Below are 17,053 nucleotides of genomic sequence, written 5' to 3' on the forward strand. Positions count from 1 at the left end.
CTACTTCTATTTATGCAACATCTATTTGTTGATTCCCTTGAAGCTTCTGGTTCTCTAACACTTCAGATTATTTTTACATTAATTTTTGTGAATCTGTGAATTCTGTGATCTTTATTTTCAATACAGGGTGTTTTTGCTTGTTGTTGTTTTTATTTGGTTTGTATCTATTTTTTAAAAATTCAGAACTTTGCTACTTTTACTTTATCTTGGTTACTTGAGCTTATCATTTGTGAATATTGATATTTAAAAATGTCCTGATTTGATCATTCATTTCCTATTATTGTTAGAACATGACAGGATATAAGTAAAACAAAGTGCTAGGCTCTGTGCTAGACTTCGAACATACAGAGTTAAATAAGAAAATTCTATCACAAGAAAAATTAGACATTACTAGACAAAAAAATAAGAAAATAAAGTCAACGACTTATAGGGCTATATGTAAGTGCAAAGCACTAAGAAAATACAAATAAAAGTATTTCAATCATCTATTGGTAAGAAAACAGAAGGCTTCCTGGAGGAAGTGACAGTTGATATGAATTTTGAAAGATGCATATGAGTTAGCTAAATGAAAAAGAACAAGAAAATTTCAGGCCAAATAAATAACATAGGCAATAGCTTGGAAGCATGAAAGCAAATGACATAGTCTTTCATCTACTTTATTAGCCTTCCCTTTCATCTTTGTTTCTATCACAAATTTTAAAAACACACACTTTTTTTTATCACCATCCAAGTTTTTGATGAAATATTTAATATATGCTTATGCTGGCTTTGTATGCCATGGTATGGTAAGAAAATGATTCAGTTGGGACAACTTGACACTCACTTATAACCTGTATTTCTAGAACTTAACATCTGTTTGCCCAAAGTCTCCAAATCAGTGAAAAAGGTTTTGGCCCAAAAGAAAATATGAACTGGTTTTATTCTCCTAATATTTATGCAGCTAGTAAAGAGGAAAAAAAAAAAGAAGAATATGGGACAGTTGTTCTGGCAATCTTTACCTTCCAGACACTGGGTCATCCGTTTTCTAGCAGATGGGAAAAGAATTGCCACCAGCCAGAGCTTGTCACAAACAGACCACTAAATCTAGAACTCAAGATACTATCAGATTAACTCATTTTAATTTTTTAAATGTTTATTTACTTTTGAGAGAGAGAAAGAGACAGAAAGTGAGTGAGGGAGGGGCAGAGAGACAGGGAGACACAGAATATGAAGTACACTCCAGGCTCTGGGCTGTCAGCAGAGAGTCCGATGTGGGGCTAGAACTCACGAACTACAAGATAATGACCTGAGCTGAAGTCAGACACTTACCGACTGAGCCACCCAAGCACCCCAAGACTGGCCCATTTTAATGAGCTAAGCAATGACTTTCACAGAGATTTAGCCTGTATTAGTTAGAGTAACATCAACACTGATGAAAGCAAAACATAACAAAATAAAATTTCAATGACGTCATACAACAAAATTTAACATACACTTGACAGTTTGATAGCAGTTCCAGTTCAATGGGCATTTTTTTACCTAATGATTCAGGGACCCAGGTCCCAAACATCTTCATGTTCCACTCATCATAATAATGAAGCTTTCAAGATTTTCATGCTTATGCTCATCAGAGTCATGGGATTGGAAAGAAAAGATGGAGAAAGAATATTCACTTCTTAACTCCTTTGTCCTAAGAGTGAAATATATTTCTGCTCACATTCAATCAGATACAATCAGTCTTGTGACCCTCTCATTGGTCGACTGTTTTCATGTTCTCTGGAAGAAACGGCCAAGTTTTGTTGTCTTCAGTTGAAAACTTTACCAGGAGTGCCACGAGCTATATAGGGATTTAATTATTTTTATATATTTTAAACACACTCTCTTACAACCAATTCAAATACTTTATTTAAAAATCAACTGAATATCAGCCATTTATTCAGCACACTTCTTATTTCATTACCTCCTAAGAAGCCATCTCTTGTAATTATTAAATTATTACCATTAATTAGTCAATTCTCACTAATACATATTTTAAAGTATAACTTCAAAATAATTTAACAATTTTCAAGCTCATGAAAATGACTTTCTGAAAATCTAATAAACCTGGAAGCATTTGTTATTGCCAGAAAGAAATAGGTTAACAAATAAAAAACAGGAATGGTATAACATTGCTCTGAGATAGACAACATACACTAAGCTTTCTTCCAACACCATAATCAAACTATTTGGTAAAATTACTTAACAGGCTATGCATATACTAACTATATTATCACCAAGTGGATAATATTCCATATTGTTAAAAAAATACCAAGAATATCCACCTTGTCAAATATTTTGCTGAAGGGAAGCAACTCTATGTATAAGCTTACCTCGAACTGCTTGACTCCTAATCCTCTTTTAATACAAACAAACAAAAAAAAAAGGTGTGCTGTGCCTTTGTAAGAGTAGGTTTTTAACCCATGTTGTCTCCTAGTGAGGATCAAGTTTTTGCCAAAGTGCTCAGGAATTATTTATTGCATTTCAAAGTGATTCTGGAAAGCAAGGAGCTATACCAGTCTGAGATGGCCTGAAATCCATCAGCTACACAGTTGAAGACCCCTAGGAATCTCATGAAGCAGTCTTTAAAAATCCCAGTAAATTGGAACAACCATGGCTTTCAGATTTCCCATTTCTCAGAGTTACTAAGGCATAGGAAGAGAAAGAAAGGAAGTTATAAGGAAGAGAGAAAAAAGGACTTCATACTAGGTATCCTAGGAGCAAGGATATGGTAGCATGTCATCAGAATTCTGCAGGTGTTTGTCTACCTAGTGGCTTCCTCAAAGGATTTATCTCTTGAGGAAAAAAATGGCTTTGTTCACATCTGCAGCATCAGAAGAAATGCTTGATTATCTATTTGCAAAGGCATATTATAAACAGATTTACCCTTAGACTTTTCCTTCTGGGAAACTACCAGTAAAACTAATCTGATAGGAATTGAATAGGTATACTTCTATGGCAGCCACAAAATAGACAAAATATATAGTTCTTGATACTTTGTCAAAGAACTTCTGTGGCAACTTGTGGGAAGGTAGAGATGGCTTCTATTTCTTGGGTTATTTTAAGATGCCAGAAATATTAGGCTTATATTAAGAAAATGGAATACTCAAGGAATGTTGTCCTCTTTCAATTTTACTTTGATTACTACTCTAATCTAGAGCCCTTTGGGTATTTGCAGTTTGGATTCTTGAATTATGTGACCCAGAATTTTCCTGTCATGAATACTCCTCTGGAAATCCATGGAGGCAGAATACCTTGGTTTGAGTCCTCCTGACTCTTTCATTGATTCTCACTGGGACACACCATTTGATTATTAACTTTATTGAACCTCAGCTATCAACTGCAAAACAGAGATGATGATATTGATCTACCTTACAGGGCTATACAAAAGTTAAATAAGATAAACTATTAGAAAATGCATAAGGTGTTAACTTTAGGAGTATCTCCAGAAATGGAGAAATCTTACTTTTTCCATGTAATGTTCAGGTAAGAAGAAAGCCTTCCCTCTGAAAGCAAAGGCCAGTGTACAGTTACAGTTAGGATAATCCCATACTTAATTTCTTTAGAAAGGATGCTTGTCTTTTATGTTTGTAATTATTACTGTTGGTCCTCCAAAAACAGATGCAAATTAGATCAATGACTAGAATTTGGAGCCTGGTGGTATGGAAAAGCATAAATGACACAATGGCTTGTGTCCGGCAGCTGTCATTTCTGAACTGATACATTGTTATCAGTGCTGGAAAAAAACACATGACATCTACTGACACTGATTAAAGCTGATTTTCCCCTGAAATGCTCTCTCACATCTATTGCACAGTAATGAGTCATGCCCAATGTCAGCCTTTCACTTTCTGACTAAGTACACATCCTTGGATAGGCTCCAGCCGGGCTGACATCTGAAATATAATGAACAATGCCATTCTAAATTGCCAATAAATGTAAAAGTAAATGTGTGAGGAGCCATATGGAACTTGCTATTGTGCTGGATGCTACAATACATTGTTGAGCATTATTTAGCAGTGGGAACTGTGTACAGTAACGGATGGGTGACAGAATTCTCAGTGTGAAGGCACCTTGAGCAAAAAAGGCAACTTCTGAAATAATATATAAAAATGTCCACGTGCACTTCCAGACCATAGGAATACTCTGCCAGCTTCTGTGATATATAGCCTATGCAGGATGAGAAGATTTCTAGGTAGCTAGCTGCCTTTTGAGTCAAGTTACCTGCCATCCAGGCAGTTTCTTCTCTGGGCCAGCCACAAGGCTAAACACTTGTGAAGCAGTTTCTGCTCTCAAGAATCCCATTCTTCAGAGAAGAAGACAAACTTAAACACATTATTACAATAGAATACAAGAAGTACATTGTCTGAGAAGTGTCCATGGTGCAATGAAAGTGAAGAGAAAACAGCTGTTTAATGAGGTGCTATGAGAGGAGGAAAAGGAAGAGATTGACAAAGGAAACAATAATCAAAGACTTTGGATATGGAATATTTCATAGGGGAAGACTAGGGGAAGGGGTTTTTTGGCAGAAAACATATAATATGTAGACGCAAGGTGGGGTGAAATATGGCCTCTGTGCATGGCAGCCAGCAGTCTGGATGGCTGCAGCTTGGGAGCCCACGGGGAAGGGGTGAAAACTGAGACAGAGCAGGAGCCAGATTACAAACACATTTGAGAGCTAAAGATAATATATAGTAAATTTAACAGAATTTTGAGATGTTTCCAAAAATTATCAAGCACGTGGTAATGTTGGTTAGCCCATAAAAATGCACCTTGCAGATCTCACATTGTCCAGTGGGACTTTTCACTTTTTTAGGTGTACAATGTGTCACTGGAGCCTCCTAGTTCCCAGAGACCCAGTGATGTTCTCTTGGCAAGAATATTCCTACTTTTCTTCTGACACAGAAGCCCGTAGAATGAGTGATTTGGTAGAACTTCATCAAGAAGAGTAAGGTAATGTCCATCAATCAGGAGACTGGTTAAATATTTCAGGGTACATTTAAAATGTAGTACTCATTGCAGTTAAAATGGATGAGGTAGTTCTTTACACATTGACTTGAAAAGATGATCAAAACATGTTGCTAAGTTAAAAAATAGATTTAAAAGATGTGTACAAAGTATTGTAGGAAACACACCACAATATTACTATGACTCTTCTAAGGAGTATGCCTGAGTAAGATGGAGATTTTATTTTTGACTTTATATATTTTTGCTTTGCTTATTTGTGTTACAATGAGCTTATATTATTTTACAATTTTCACACTCCCCCTCCTCCCAAAACACAAGAGAACACAGTATAGAAAGAGAAGCGAAAAGATAAAGGTGCGATATTCACACACACACACACACACACACACACAAAAAAAAAAAAAAAAAAAAAAACCCTTCTGCTTGGAATTCTTTTGATGAGATGACTCCAAACAACCACTCAACAAACTCCTTGGCTAATGATTTTTTTATTGACTTGATTTAATGTATGGTTAAATTAATCCAACTGCCCGGTTGTTTTGGATCCAGAGAAATAAAGCCCATGTTTCTTTTACCCCATGGATTTATTTTCTTTAGGCCCAGCTAGGTCTCCTAGTAATTTTTCCTGTAATAAAACTGTATTGATATAAGACCTCTCATTTTTCAAATTACGTTTTAAAAATTTAAGGAAATTGAGGTGAAGCTGGAGGATAGATTCTGATGCCTTATGAATTAAAGTGTTAAAGGTAGGATGGGGAAGATTTTCTGAGTGCTATGAGTTAAATCCCTTCACAAGTATTCTTCAAATTAAGCCTGCTAGCAAACTTTGGTGTATGTATGTTAGTCTCTGTTTTAACAATAAAGAGGGGTTAAGTAATAAATTAAGATGACACCTAGTAAGTGACAGATGTTTTGGGATTTTAAAATAGGTCTATGTAGACAAAAACAGGCATACATTTCATCAAGATGAAAACTGGTTCTAAAGAAATTCATCATAAGTATCAACCCAAGATATCTCAGTAGTCAAAATAACTTAGCAAGGAGAAGGATGCCCATGGAAATAAAATAAACAAGCTACAAAGGGTATGTCCAATCCCATTATGTGCTGAAATCTGTTCCTCCTTCACATCTTGGCTTCTTTTAGGTACAACATAAAATAATGTCTTGAACTGAATTAGAATGGACTGTTTACACACAAATATTAGTATTTTGGTCATGGATTTTTAGGACAAGCCTCTCTACCTCCCAGAAGCTCTTAGTCATCTTCAGGCTGCATCCTTGGGGAGCCACATTCGATGACCCTAAGTCTGCTTCTCTGATTCTGTTGTTCCATTTGTCTCCTCTTAATAGTTGAAGCCAATTTGGATTTGAAATGGCTGGGTTCACTGCAGAGATTAAAGAATAATTTTGTTTACTCTTAATTCAAATGAACCCTGGAGCCTCATTAGTTATTTCAGTCCTAAGGCTTTGCTCCAGGAAAGAAACAGGAGATTGTTTTCAGACTCTGAAAACTATAAAGCACAGATCTGGTGTCCTCCCATCCTTTCAATTCTCTTCCTTTTCTTCAACCATCAATAAACAAGACAGGCTCAAAAGTACAGTTAGTGGTTACAAGATTCAATTAGAGTGAGGGAATTTCTTGGGAAGAAGGGATTTGAATTACTTGGAAGAAAAGGAGGGTTGAAGACCCTTAGGATCCTGGAAACAATAGCTGTGGACTGTCCAGAATAAGTTTTTAAAAGTGACATTGTGGGGGCATTATGTGGCCAGACTAATAATAATAGAGATTAATGAGATTCTTAACCTCTTGGGCTTCTGGAAGAATGACACCAAGCATGTTATGGATAATTGGCATGGACGTGCAGGGAATGGTGCTTCACCAAAAGGAATTTGTGGTCTTACCTATAGTTAAATTCCCTTGAAAATCTTTTTGAAGAATGCCACCTTGAAACCCTCTCCTATTCCTTTTTCCTTCAGTACTTGGGTATGTGCGGAATTATCTCCAGCATTGGAACTAACTGGAGTGTCTTTACTTGAGTGTCACATGAAGATGTTGGCTTCATTTGGCATCCATATTGCATGAGAAACACATCCCATAGTATCCTATATTTGCTCTTCATGTAAGGAGATGCTCTCACTCTGAGAACAGACAGGAAGTGAAACTCACTAAAGGAATAACTGATGCCTCTTCTGGAGCACAGCTTATTGAGTGTAATAACTCACCGAACTGCCCCTGAGATTTAATATTTTAAAAAAACATTATTGTAGGGGCACCTGGGTGACTCACTCAATTGAATGTCTGACTCCTGATTTTGGCTCAAGTCATGATCCAGGGTTGTAGGATCAAGCCCCACATTGGGCTTCATGCTGAACATGGAGTCTGTTTAAGATTCTTTTCTCTCTCTCCCTTTGTCCCTCCCCAGCTCACGTGAGCACGTGGGTGCTCTCTCTTTCTCTCCTTCAGAATAAAAACATTAAAAAAATAAGAAAGCATATTACTATGAAAAATGTAAAACATACACAAGAGTAGAAAAGGGAATATAAGAAACCTTTATCACTCCGCCAGAACAATCACCAGCTGCCTGACAATGCTATGTAAGTTGATATCCTTATATTTTTCTTTGGATAACTATATGCAGGTGAATTTTTAAAATTTAAATTTGTGAGTGGCATACATTCATCAGCCTGCATTTTAATCATTGGAAAAAAACTACACTGTCATCATATTTGAAGCTCAAGCCTGTGGCCCCAGGTCATACCAATTTTAGTAACATTTATAGATTTTCTACACTTATGTAATATCTTGAAACTGGAGGTAGGGAGAAACCCAAGCTGAATTTCCTCAGATGCTAAGAATATAAAAAGACTGTATGTAAAGGGATCCCCCGACAATTATCTTTAAATAAAGGGGAAAATCTTTGTAGCAGGCTGATTTCCCCCCTCTCTCCTCACACTGTTTACTCCATTCTCTGTCACTAAAAGGAGTGCAAAGAAGAAAGCTTTATCTTTTCTTTTTCTCTCTATAAGCCTAATTTGAAAGGTGGACTTTGAGCTCATGTCCTTAGTGTCCAGATGAACACTAAGACTATGACCCAGATCAGTCTTTTCTCTTTTTAAATTTATCCTAACCCTCTCATCAACCTAAAGCCACTGACAAAAAAATGTTTAAGTAGCTGTTAATATAGTGTATAGAAAATATTTTATAAAATACCAGCAGTACAAGAATTTGAATTTGATAACCCTTTTAGTATTCCTATGTGTTCTATTTTGAATAGTCAGTGAGCTTTCCTGTTGCTTTGTTAGGATATATTTTGTCCTTTAGAAATTGGATTCCATTCATCTCTATGCTACACTTTTATAATTTGACTCTGGGATTTTTCTAAAAATGGTTAAATGTATGTTTTACAATATTGAAGTTCTGTGAATGGTTTTAACTATATTTCCTAGGCTAAGACAGGATAAGGATTCTTTACCAGGGGAATATTATCACTTCAAGCTGATGTCTTTAAGTGAGCAGGCAAGAAAATAATAATAATAAAGAGGAAATGCACCAAGTATTCATAGGCAATGCTTCTAAAAAACATAACCACTTCACCATTGCTCAACATGTAACTTGCAAGATGTCATAGAGATCAATATTACTGGACTGAAAACTCATGAAAAATGGAGATATCTTAGTTCAATCATCCATGTGTTCATTATATGCAAAAAGGAAAACAACCTTTATAACCACATGCCTGAGACCTTAAGCATTTACTGAAATGGAACAGAAACAGCAAGGCCCAGGGCCTCCAGAGCAGTTGGATTAGAATGGGAAAATTTTCTCATTGAGATACTATAGGGAAGCCATCAAAATGGCAAGGTTTGAATGGAATAATGCACATCATCAGGAAAGTAAAACAAAAAATCCCCCCAAACATAGCACATGTAACCACAATATACGCAAATGTATTTATTTATAAATCTTAAATGCACCCTATAAATTATGCACTATGAAACGAATTTAAAAGGATAACATAAATAAAAATATAAATTAGAACATTTACATTTTCTTCCCAATGAGCATGTTGAACAACACCCTGGAAGGATGTACCTTACCTTGCTCTTCCATGTTGTAAAGAATTCTTTCATGCTCAAAAACAGCACTCCCTCTGGTTTTCTAGATAGTTCCATATTTAACCATATCATTTGATCAAGGAAGTATTGAAATCTATGGCTCAAAAGTTTTGCAACAGATAGAAGTTTAAGCTGCTATATTACCTTCATGAATTTGTTTTGCCAGGTAAAATTAGCCCTCTGAATAAAGTAGAAACATCTCAGATGTGTGTATTTCAAATAGTCTCAGTCAAAAAGGACAGCTTTTAGGGCCTGGGGTTCCTGGGTGGCTTCTGGACCTTTGCTGTCATAAAAAAGGATGTAAATGAAGGATAGAAAGCCCATGTGTTGAAGCGCATCAAATATCTTTGTCTTACCTGGGCTCTGTTTTTCTTCCCCTCAGTGCAGCTACCATGATTTCCCTGCATGCTGTGGGCATCATTTCTAGAAAAAAGCCAATATTGCTTTAAGGAGTTCCTGATTCCTCACATCATAGCCCTTTGCCTTCACCTTCCCCAAACCAACACAGAACTTCTTAAAGGCTCTATGTTCTGCCTTCTCTCCAGGTTCAAGTGGAGACTAAGTGACATAGAAGGATTAAAGTATCTCATGCTTTCCATTCTTTAAAAGAGATGGTTGCATTTTTAGTTCCCTTCTTTCAAAAGGAACTGGAATGTTTCAACTTGAAATATTGTAATAGATGGTATAATTTTAGTTCACTGCTTTTTTCCCATCAGGTTAAAAATATCTTTCAAATAATATTCTTCTCATTGGATTTTCTTAGTCTCAGATTGTCTCAAACCGAAATTTGGAGGCTTTTATTAGTTGATAGTAGCTCCTTACTATTAATCATGCTCTTTGATATATACTAAATTTGACTTGATTTATTGAGAGATTGATACCAATGACCTTAGAATGAATAAAAATCATAATCATATTTAATACTGATGCCTGGTTATCATGCTAGCTGCATGTTAATAACCTGATGGATTTGATGATGCATTTTAAGTTGAAATATTAGAGATTTTTCTTTTGTTTGTCTGATTCTATGTTTTCTCATGTGTCCATTCTATTTCCTTTTCTTTAAGACAAAGGTTTCTCTAATTTATTCCTAAAAACACACCTCTTATCTTTTTTATTGAAGTATGCAGGTAGCTATGCATAGTAAACCATATTTCTCATTAATTTTCAAACTTTGCTTTCTGAGTGAAGAGGTTTGGAGTCCATGATGGGATAGGACTTCATTAAAATCCTGGTTTTTATTCTCAAATTTAAATTTTCAAATGCTTTTCAGCTACATCTCAGTTATGTCTATTAAATCTGGATACTTCTTTTCACCCTTAATAGTGCTGAGATATTTATTATACTTATATAAAGTATACGAAAACTGGAGACACTCCATGGTATTGAAAACTGGGAATTCTGACCCAATATGCACGATGAGTCTTAGATTTGACCTGGCTTATTTGGAAAGCTCCTCTGTCAGCAAAATTTGTCTGCCAAGTGAGAACAAGAGGCCTGGCATTGTTTTCAGAGGAATTCAGCCTGTTTTCAGAATGTGAAAACATTCTCATCTAGAGGCTAGAGTTTTTAATGACTAAGGTATTTGCCCAAAGATAAGTGAATTGAGTGCAATGGAGAAGGAAGTTGTATAAATATTTTAGATTTGCAACATCCTGTATTTATCTGTTAATTTTTTATTGTTACTTGTCACCCTCATAAAAGCACTGCATTTTATTCATTTGAAATTAAAATCATAGTGGCTGTCTCTAGTAAAAAGCGATTGAGTGAGATGGGCACCTAGTAGGTCTTAGAGACTGAGCTTACAATATCCATTCAGCTCTCAAAAGCCGATCATGGGATCAGAGTCACCTTGTCAATGATTGGTTTAGAAATAGAAAAATGATCTATTCTTGGTCAATGAGACATGAAGGAGACCATTACGAGAGGGCCTCAGAAATATTTTCTTGCTTTTAAGTAGTAAACATGGAGGAAGACACTTCTTTTCTACTTGCCCTGGACATTGTAGTATCTGCACACAATGGCCAGAATCACTGGAGCCCGCTTGCTGTCAGCCTGAGGTTGAAGCACACATAGAAATAAAGGAAGAGCTAAGGTGTTGGAGAAGCAGAGACCAAGTTTTCACACCTCCCTTCTCATGCTATTCTATCTCAAGGTTTGCAATGTGAGCTATTCATTTTTGTTCTGTTTAAGCTGGGGTTAATTTTCTGTTCCTTGCAAATGTGAAAACATCTCTGATTCAAATAGATCCAAGATCTTGATCCTCAATTAACTGTCTACTATTACCTGTAACTATCAACGGAGAGATGCAAAAAGAAAAGAAGGCCAGGTAGATGTATGCTAGATAATCTAAAGAGGAGTATATGGCAGATTCCTTTTGTCCAGACAAGGAGCATACATAAACAGCCTCATTTTCCTATACATCAGCAGTTCTTATGTGTGTTCTAAAGACCCTTGGCAGTCTGGTAATACCAACAGACCACTTTAAGATAAATATTTTTAAATTATTTTTTAAAAAGCATGTAACCACAAATATTATATTGCAATAGTTATCAAAATATGTTTAAAAAGCTAAATTTGTGGTGTATATTACACGTGCTTCTTCATCAATGTTTTTTTATGAAAGACTTATTGCCAAGTCACATAGCTACTATAATTTCAAAGTAGTAAATAAAAATATTTCAAGATATCTGCAAATATTAAGTGATATAAAAAATCAACATTTCCTATTTTATCATGGTCACAGTTTTTGTTAATACTTCTGTGGATTAGTACCTTCAATTCATAACTGAAGAAAATACTTAATTTTAGTTACAGTTAGTGAAATAATAATATACTGATTTTATTATCCAATTTATAAGCCCTCTAAATTCTATCCAAGGGTAACTTGTTTAGGAACCCCTGTTCCTACCTTTAAAAAAAATATTCTAATCCACTTTGAAGACAAACTTTTTTGTTTTGCGAATTGGGCCCACATACATAACATTAGAACTACAGATGTGTATACATGTATCAAATATAAATTAAGATTGCTACCACCTCAACTCTTGGACATTTATGTTCAAAAACCTTCTAGCTGCTTTTTTCTTATGATGTTAGTTGGGGATTTTCTAGACATTTACCAAAAAAAAAAAAAAAAAAAAGAGTTTTGTTGTTATTCGTGGAGAAAATTCCAATTTTTCAAAACTATTTTTCTTTCTGTATAATCTAATATTGGAAAGTTACATGAGTATTGCTTGGAAATAAGCTCGTTGACTAGGTGTTATTGCTAATCTTGGCTAGAACAACAACAACAATAAAAAGGTGAAATTTGTTATCTGCTAAAATGCCTATCCTGACAATCATGATTTCCATTTTATTGGTCCAAACCTCAAATGTAATTCTCTAAAAATCATTTACAGTTTCACTCTACATCAACTTAAAAATCTAGAAAGTGAGAAAACATATTTTATGATTTTGTAGAGTTTTCTCACAAAGCTCTATATTTAATTTAAAAAGAAAAAATAATTTAATACTAGATAGATATCCCCTACCCTCATTCCAAACTCCCATTGCGAAAGCATTTCACTTGGGTTCTCTCCTTCAGCATATCCCAGTAAACTTTGCAAAACATTCGCATCTTTTCATTTCAAATAGATTTGATGTACAAAAAGTGGTGGCTTCTTTTCATTGAGTAGATAAATTAGTGGAACTATGGAAAAAAATATGAGTGACAGGGTCTAGAGGGCCTGGAGGGCAAATATATATATATAATATATACATATATCATATACATATATATGATATATATATGTGTATATATATGTCATATATATGTATATGTATATATCTCTCCATATATATGTGTGTGTGTATATATATATATATATATATATATATATATATACACTTGGCAAATATAAATATGTATTTGGCCTATACATACATACATATATATATGGCAAATACATGTTATTATATTATATTTGTATTATAGTATAGTGTAGTATAGTATAGTATTGTATTATAATGTGTGTGGATAGTTGGAGAGATAGATAAGCAAATTGCCCTTGAGCAATGTTGTGATGTAGCAGTGCTTCAAGCACCCACCCTTTATAAAAGTAGATGTATTTTTAACAATAAGATTCATTTGCAATGAGCAGTCTGATGTTTCAATGTTGTCCATCAGTGTAACTTTTCTATTAATTGAACTCTCATTGTTAGTGGAAGCTGTAAGAAACTACTGGAGGATAGTCTCCTTGGGGTTTTTATTTGATCAAGTCTTCATCATTTCCTGAAATGGCTAAGCCTCATTAATAGCTACTACTCCTTTCAAAAGAAGCTGCCCTGTTTCTTCACCTGGAGCTTATCAGACTTCGATAATGAATGATGTGGAGGAAACTGCTAGGCATTAGCATTAGAGTCATCATTAGAGACAAGATTATATCGTTAAAAATTATTACAGCCAGAATGAAGATCAGGATAACAGAGGAATATAAGAGGTAACAGACTCGCCTGAAAGAAACATAAAAAATTGGGTGAAATGGAAGCCTTAAAGTTTTCAACTTCTCAAAAGACTGAATTCAATTGATTCCTTTTTTTTTTTTTTTTTTTTTTTAGGTTAAGGTTGATACCATACTCAAGATCTGCTTTGAGGATGAAGCCATGAAATTCAATTCTATTTATCAAGTATTTATTCATTTGTGTATTTATTTTTCAAGTAATTTTTGTTATAAAAACAATATGTGGTAGAACTTCCTCAATCTAATAAAGGGCATCTAGGAAAAAGAAACCCACAGTTAACATTGCATTTAATGGTAAGAAAATGAATGTTTTCCTCTTAAGATTATGAGCAAGACACTCTTGCCACTTCTATTAAATATTGTACTGCAAGTTCTAGCCAGTGCAGGAAGGCATAAAAAGGATACAAAAGGCATCCAGATTGGAATTGAAGCAAAGCTATCTCTATTCACAGATAACATGATTTTTTATATAAAAAATCCTAAGGAATCCACTAAAAAAACTATTACAACTAATACACAAGTTTGGCAAGTTTGCACAGTGTAAGAGCAATATACAAAAATCAATTGTATTTCTATACAATGGCAATAAATCTCTGAAAGTAAAATTAAGAAAATAATTTCATTTATAATACATAAAAGTATAAAACATAAAAGCATTAAGCCTGAACTCTGAAAATTATAAAATATTGTTAATAAAATAAAAAAAGATTAAATAAATGGAAAGGTATCTCATGTTCATGGATTAGAAGATTTAATATTGTTAAGATAGAAATATTCCTCAATTTTATCTACCATTTCAGTGCGATCCTAGCATGACTTTTTATAGAAATCAACAAGATGATCATAAATTTATGTTTAAATGCAAGGGACCAGGGTGCCTGGGTGGCTCAGTTTGTTGAGCATTAGACTCTTGATTTTGGCTCAAGTCATGCTCCTAGGGTTGTGAGATCAAGTCTTGCATCGGGTTCCATGCTGATTCTCTCTCTGTCTCTTTCTCTCTCTCCCTCTGTCCCTCTCCCCCATTCATGCATGCTCTCCCTCTCTCTAAAATTAAAAAAAAAAAAAAAATTAAAGGGACCAAGAATGGCCAAACAATCTTATAAGGAACAAAGTAGAATCACATTTCTCAATTTTAAAATTTACTACAAAGCTGTAGTAATAAAGACATAGTGGCATTAGCATAAAGATAGACATTTAGATAAATTGGATAGAATTTGGAGTCCAAATATAAAACTGCTTGTGGTCAATTGATTTAAAAAATGCTGCCAAGATTATTAAATTAAAAAAAAGTCTTTCCAACAAATGGTTCTGAACTGGATATCCATATGCAAAAGAATGCAATTGGACCTTACCACACACAAAAATTAACTTAAAATGGATCACAGACCTACCAAGGCCTAAAACTATAAAACTCTTAGAAAAAAAAAAAAAAAAAAAAACACAGAGTGAGTCTTCACAAATCTAGGTAAGGCAAAGCCTTCTTAGAACATTAAAAGTGCAAGAGAAAGAAACCAATGATTGGATGCCATTAAAATTAAAAATGTTTGGGGCGCCTGGGTGGCGCAGTCGGTTAAGCGTCCGACTTCAGCCAGGTCACGATCTCGCAGTCCATGAGTTCGAGCCCCGCGTCAGGCTCTGGGCTGATGGCTCGGAGCCTGGAGCCTGTTTCCGATTCTGTGTCTCCCTTTCTCTCTGCCCCTCCCCCATTCATGCTCTGTCTCTCTCTGTCCCAAAAATAAATAAACGTTGAAAAAAAAAAAATAAATAAAAAAAAAATAAATAAAAAATAAAAAAAAAAAATTAAAAATGTTTGAGCAAGACAGCAGTGTAGAAATTTCTGGCATGTATCCCTTCCCAGAAACAGCAATCTGAACAACTATCCACATGCCAAAGGAAAAAAGAAAAGAAAACAAACAGACAAATGAAAAACCTTCACAAGGGGTAAAGATTCCAGGTGAAGGATTAAAGCACGTGGTAGGAGGATAGAACTAAGAAAAGACATAGTAAAGAGGGTAGGAAAAAAAGTTTCACATTATCTCCATCGCTCCTCCCCCAAACCCAGGCAGTCCAGTGAAGAGAAAGACACCCTGTCCATGGGGAAAGGTGCATCAGGTAAGCACCGACTTCATCACAGACCCAGCACTACACCCACATCAGCTCTCACAGTCCCAGGAGGCTCCTGTGAACATAGGATCCTGGGCCACTCAAATGCCAGGCCAGCACCCCATAGATCTAGACTCTAGACTGGTTTACGTGGACCAAGGCTCTTGATCTACCCCAGTGCCAAGCCAGTACCCTATAACCTCAGTCTTCAGGTTAGCCCTCACAGACCCAACCTCCAGGCTGACCCCATGGGATCAGGCTACACTCACTTCTGTGGCCCCAAACTCCAGGCTCACTCTAGTATCAAGTTGGCTCCACTTATTCTCCAAGACCAAAATGAAAACCAAGAAAAAAAAAAAAGGAATTATTATTTACTATTCTTTATACATTCTCTCCACTTACTTCATTTTATACCTTTGGTCATGCTATCCCTTACCTTGAAACATCTTTACCAACCCTCAATTCCACATAGCCAAATCTTAGCTATACCTCAAAGTTTTTCTTAAATGTTAACTCTTTCAGGAAGCCTCCAAGGCAAGAGTAGGAACTTTCTTATCTCTGAATACCTCTAGTACTTTATGGCTATTTTTTATGCCATTTACTACCTTGTATTATAGTTATTTTTCAGCCTGTTCTGATCCATTTCTTCTATTTCAGTTCCCAGTAATTGATACAGTAGCTAAGGGGCTTTATTTTGCCTGAGATTTTCTGTCACTTCTAATGTTCTCCTATCAACAGTTCATTTGTGTTTATTCTATGAAAGGATGTCTTTTTTATTTCATGTATTTATTCATATTTTCTGTCAATTGTTTTACTGTGCCTTTTATTAATTATATAGTATCACACAAATGAGTCTCATGTTTTGGCTTATCAAAATCATCAGTGAGATGAAGCCACCTGAATTTTCTTTGGGAAACTTACTCTTGTCCCAAGGAATCCTGTTGAGGTGAGTGATGGAATTCCAAAAAGGAACATAGAATGAGGAGGGAAACAATTCCCATTGTTTCATGCCTAGGACTAGATAAGAAATCATAGGGATGGTTTTCATCTGCTGCCTTCTGAACTGAGGAATGATTTTTAAAGTATTTGTATACATTACAAATAAGCAGGAGAGCTTCCAGCTTCTAGCAATGCTTTTTCCCAACTAAAATGAATTCATAGAAAAGAAGACTGCGGCAGTATTTGCATTTCAGATTGACTAGCAGGCCTATCCAAACTTGTTCAGCTGGTCAGCTAATGCTGATGGCTTAAGACATCAATGTATTGTCAAGGAGAACTTATTACAATTAAATTCTCACACCCCACTCCCACCATGGCACGTACCTCATGGCCATAATCTGGATTTATAA

At 35.3% G+C, this 17,053-nt stretch overlaps 1 long non-coding RNA gene across 1 annotated transcript in view; it reads right to left on the reverse strand.

Moving 5' to 3' along the window:
* The window catches only part of LOC123592603, a 46,797-nt gene extending 30,124 nt beyond the window's left edge, over nucleotides 1-16,673 (reverse strand). Inside the window, exons 1-2 of the long non-coding RNA XR_006709865.1 lie at nucleotides 16,626-16,673; nucleotides 9,456-9,522 (exon numbers count right to left, since the gene is read on the reverse strand). This is a non-coding gene — a long non-coding RNA (uncharacterized LOC123592603). The remainder of the gene's footprint in view (nucleotides 1-9,455; nucleotides 9,523-16,625) is intronic.
* Nucleotides 16,674-17,053: the final 380 nt, after the last annotated feature.

The sequence above is a fragment of the Leopardus geoffroyi genome, chromosome D4 (assembly GCF_018350155.1).
Source record: "Leopardus geoffroyi isolate Oge1 chromosome D4, O.geoffroyi_Oge1_pat1.0, whole genome shotgun sequence".
Taxonomy (NCBI): Eukaryota; Metazoa; Chordata; class Mammalia; order Carnivora; family Felidae; genus Leopardus; species Leopardus geoffroyi.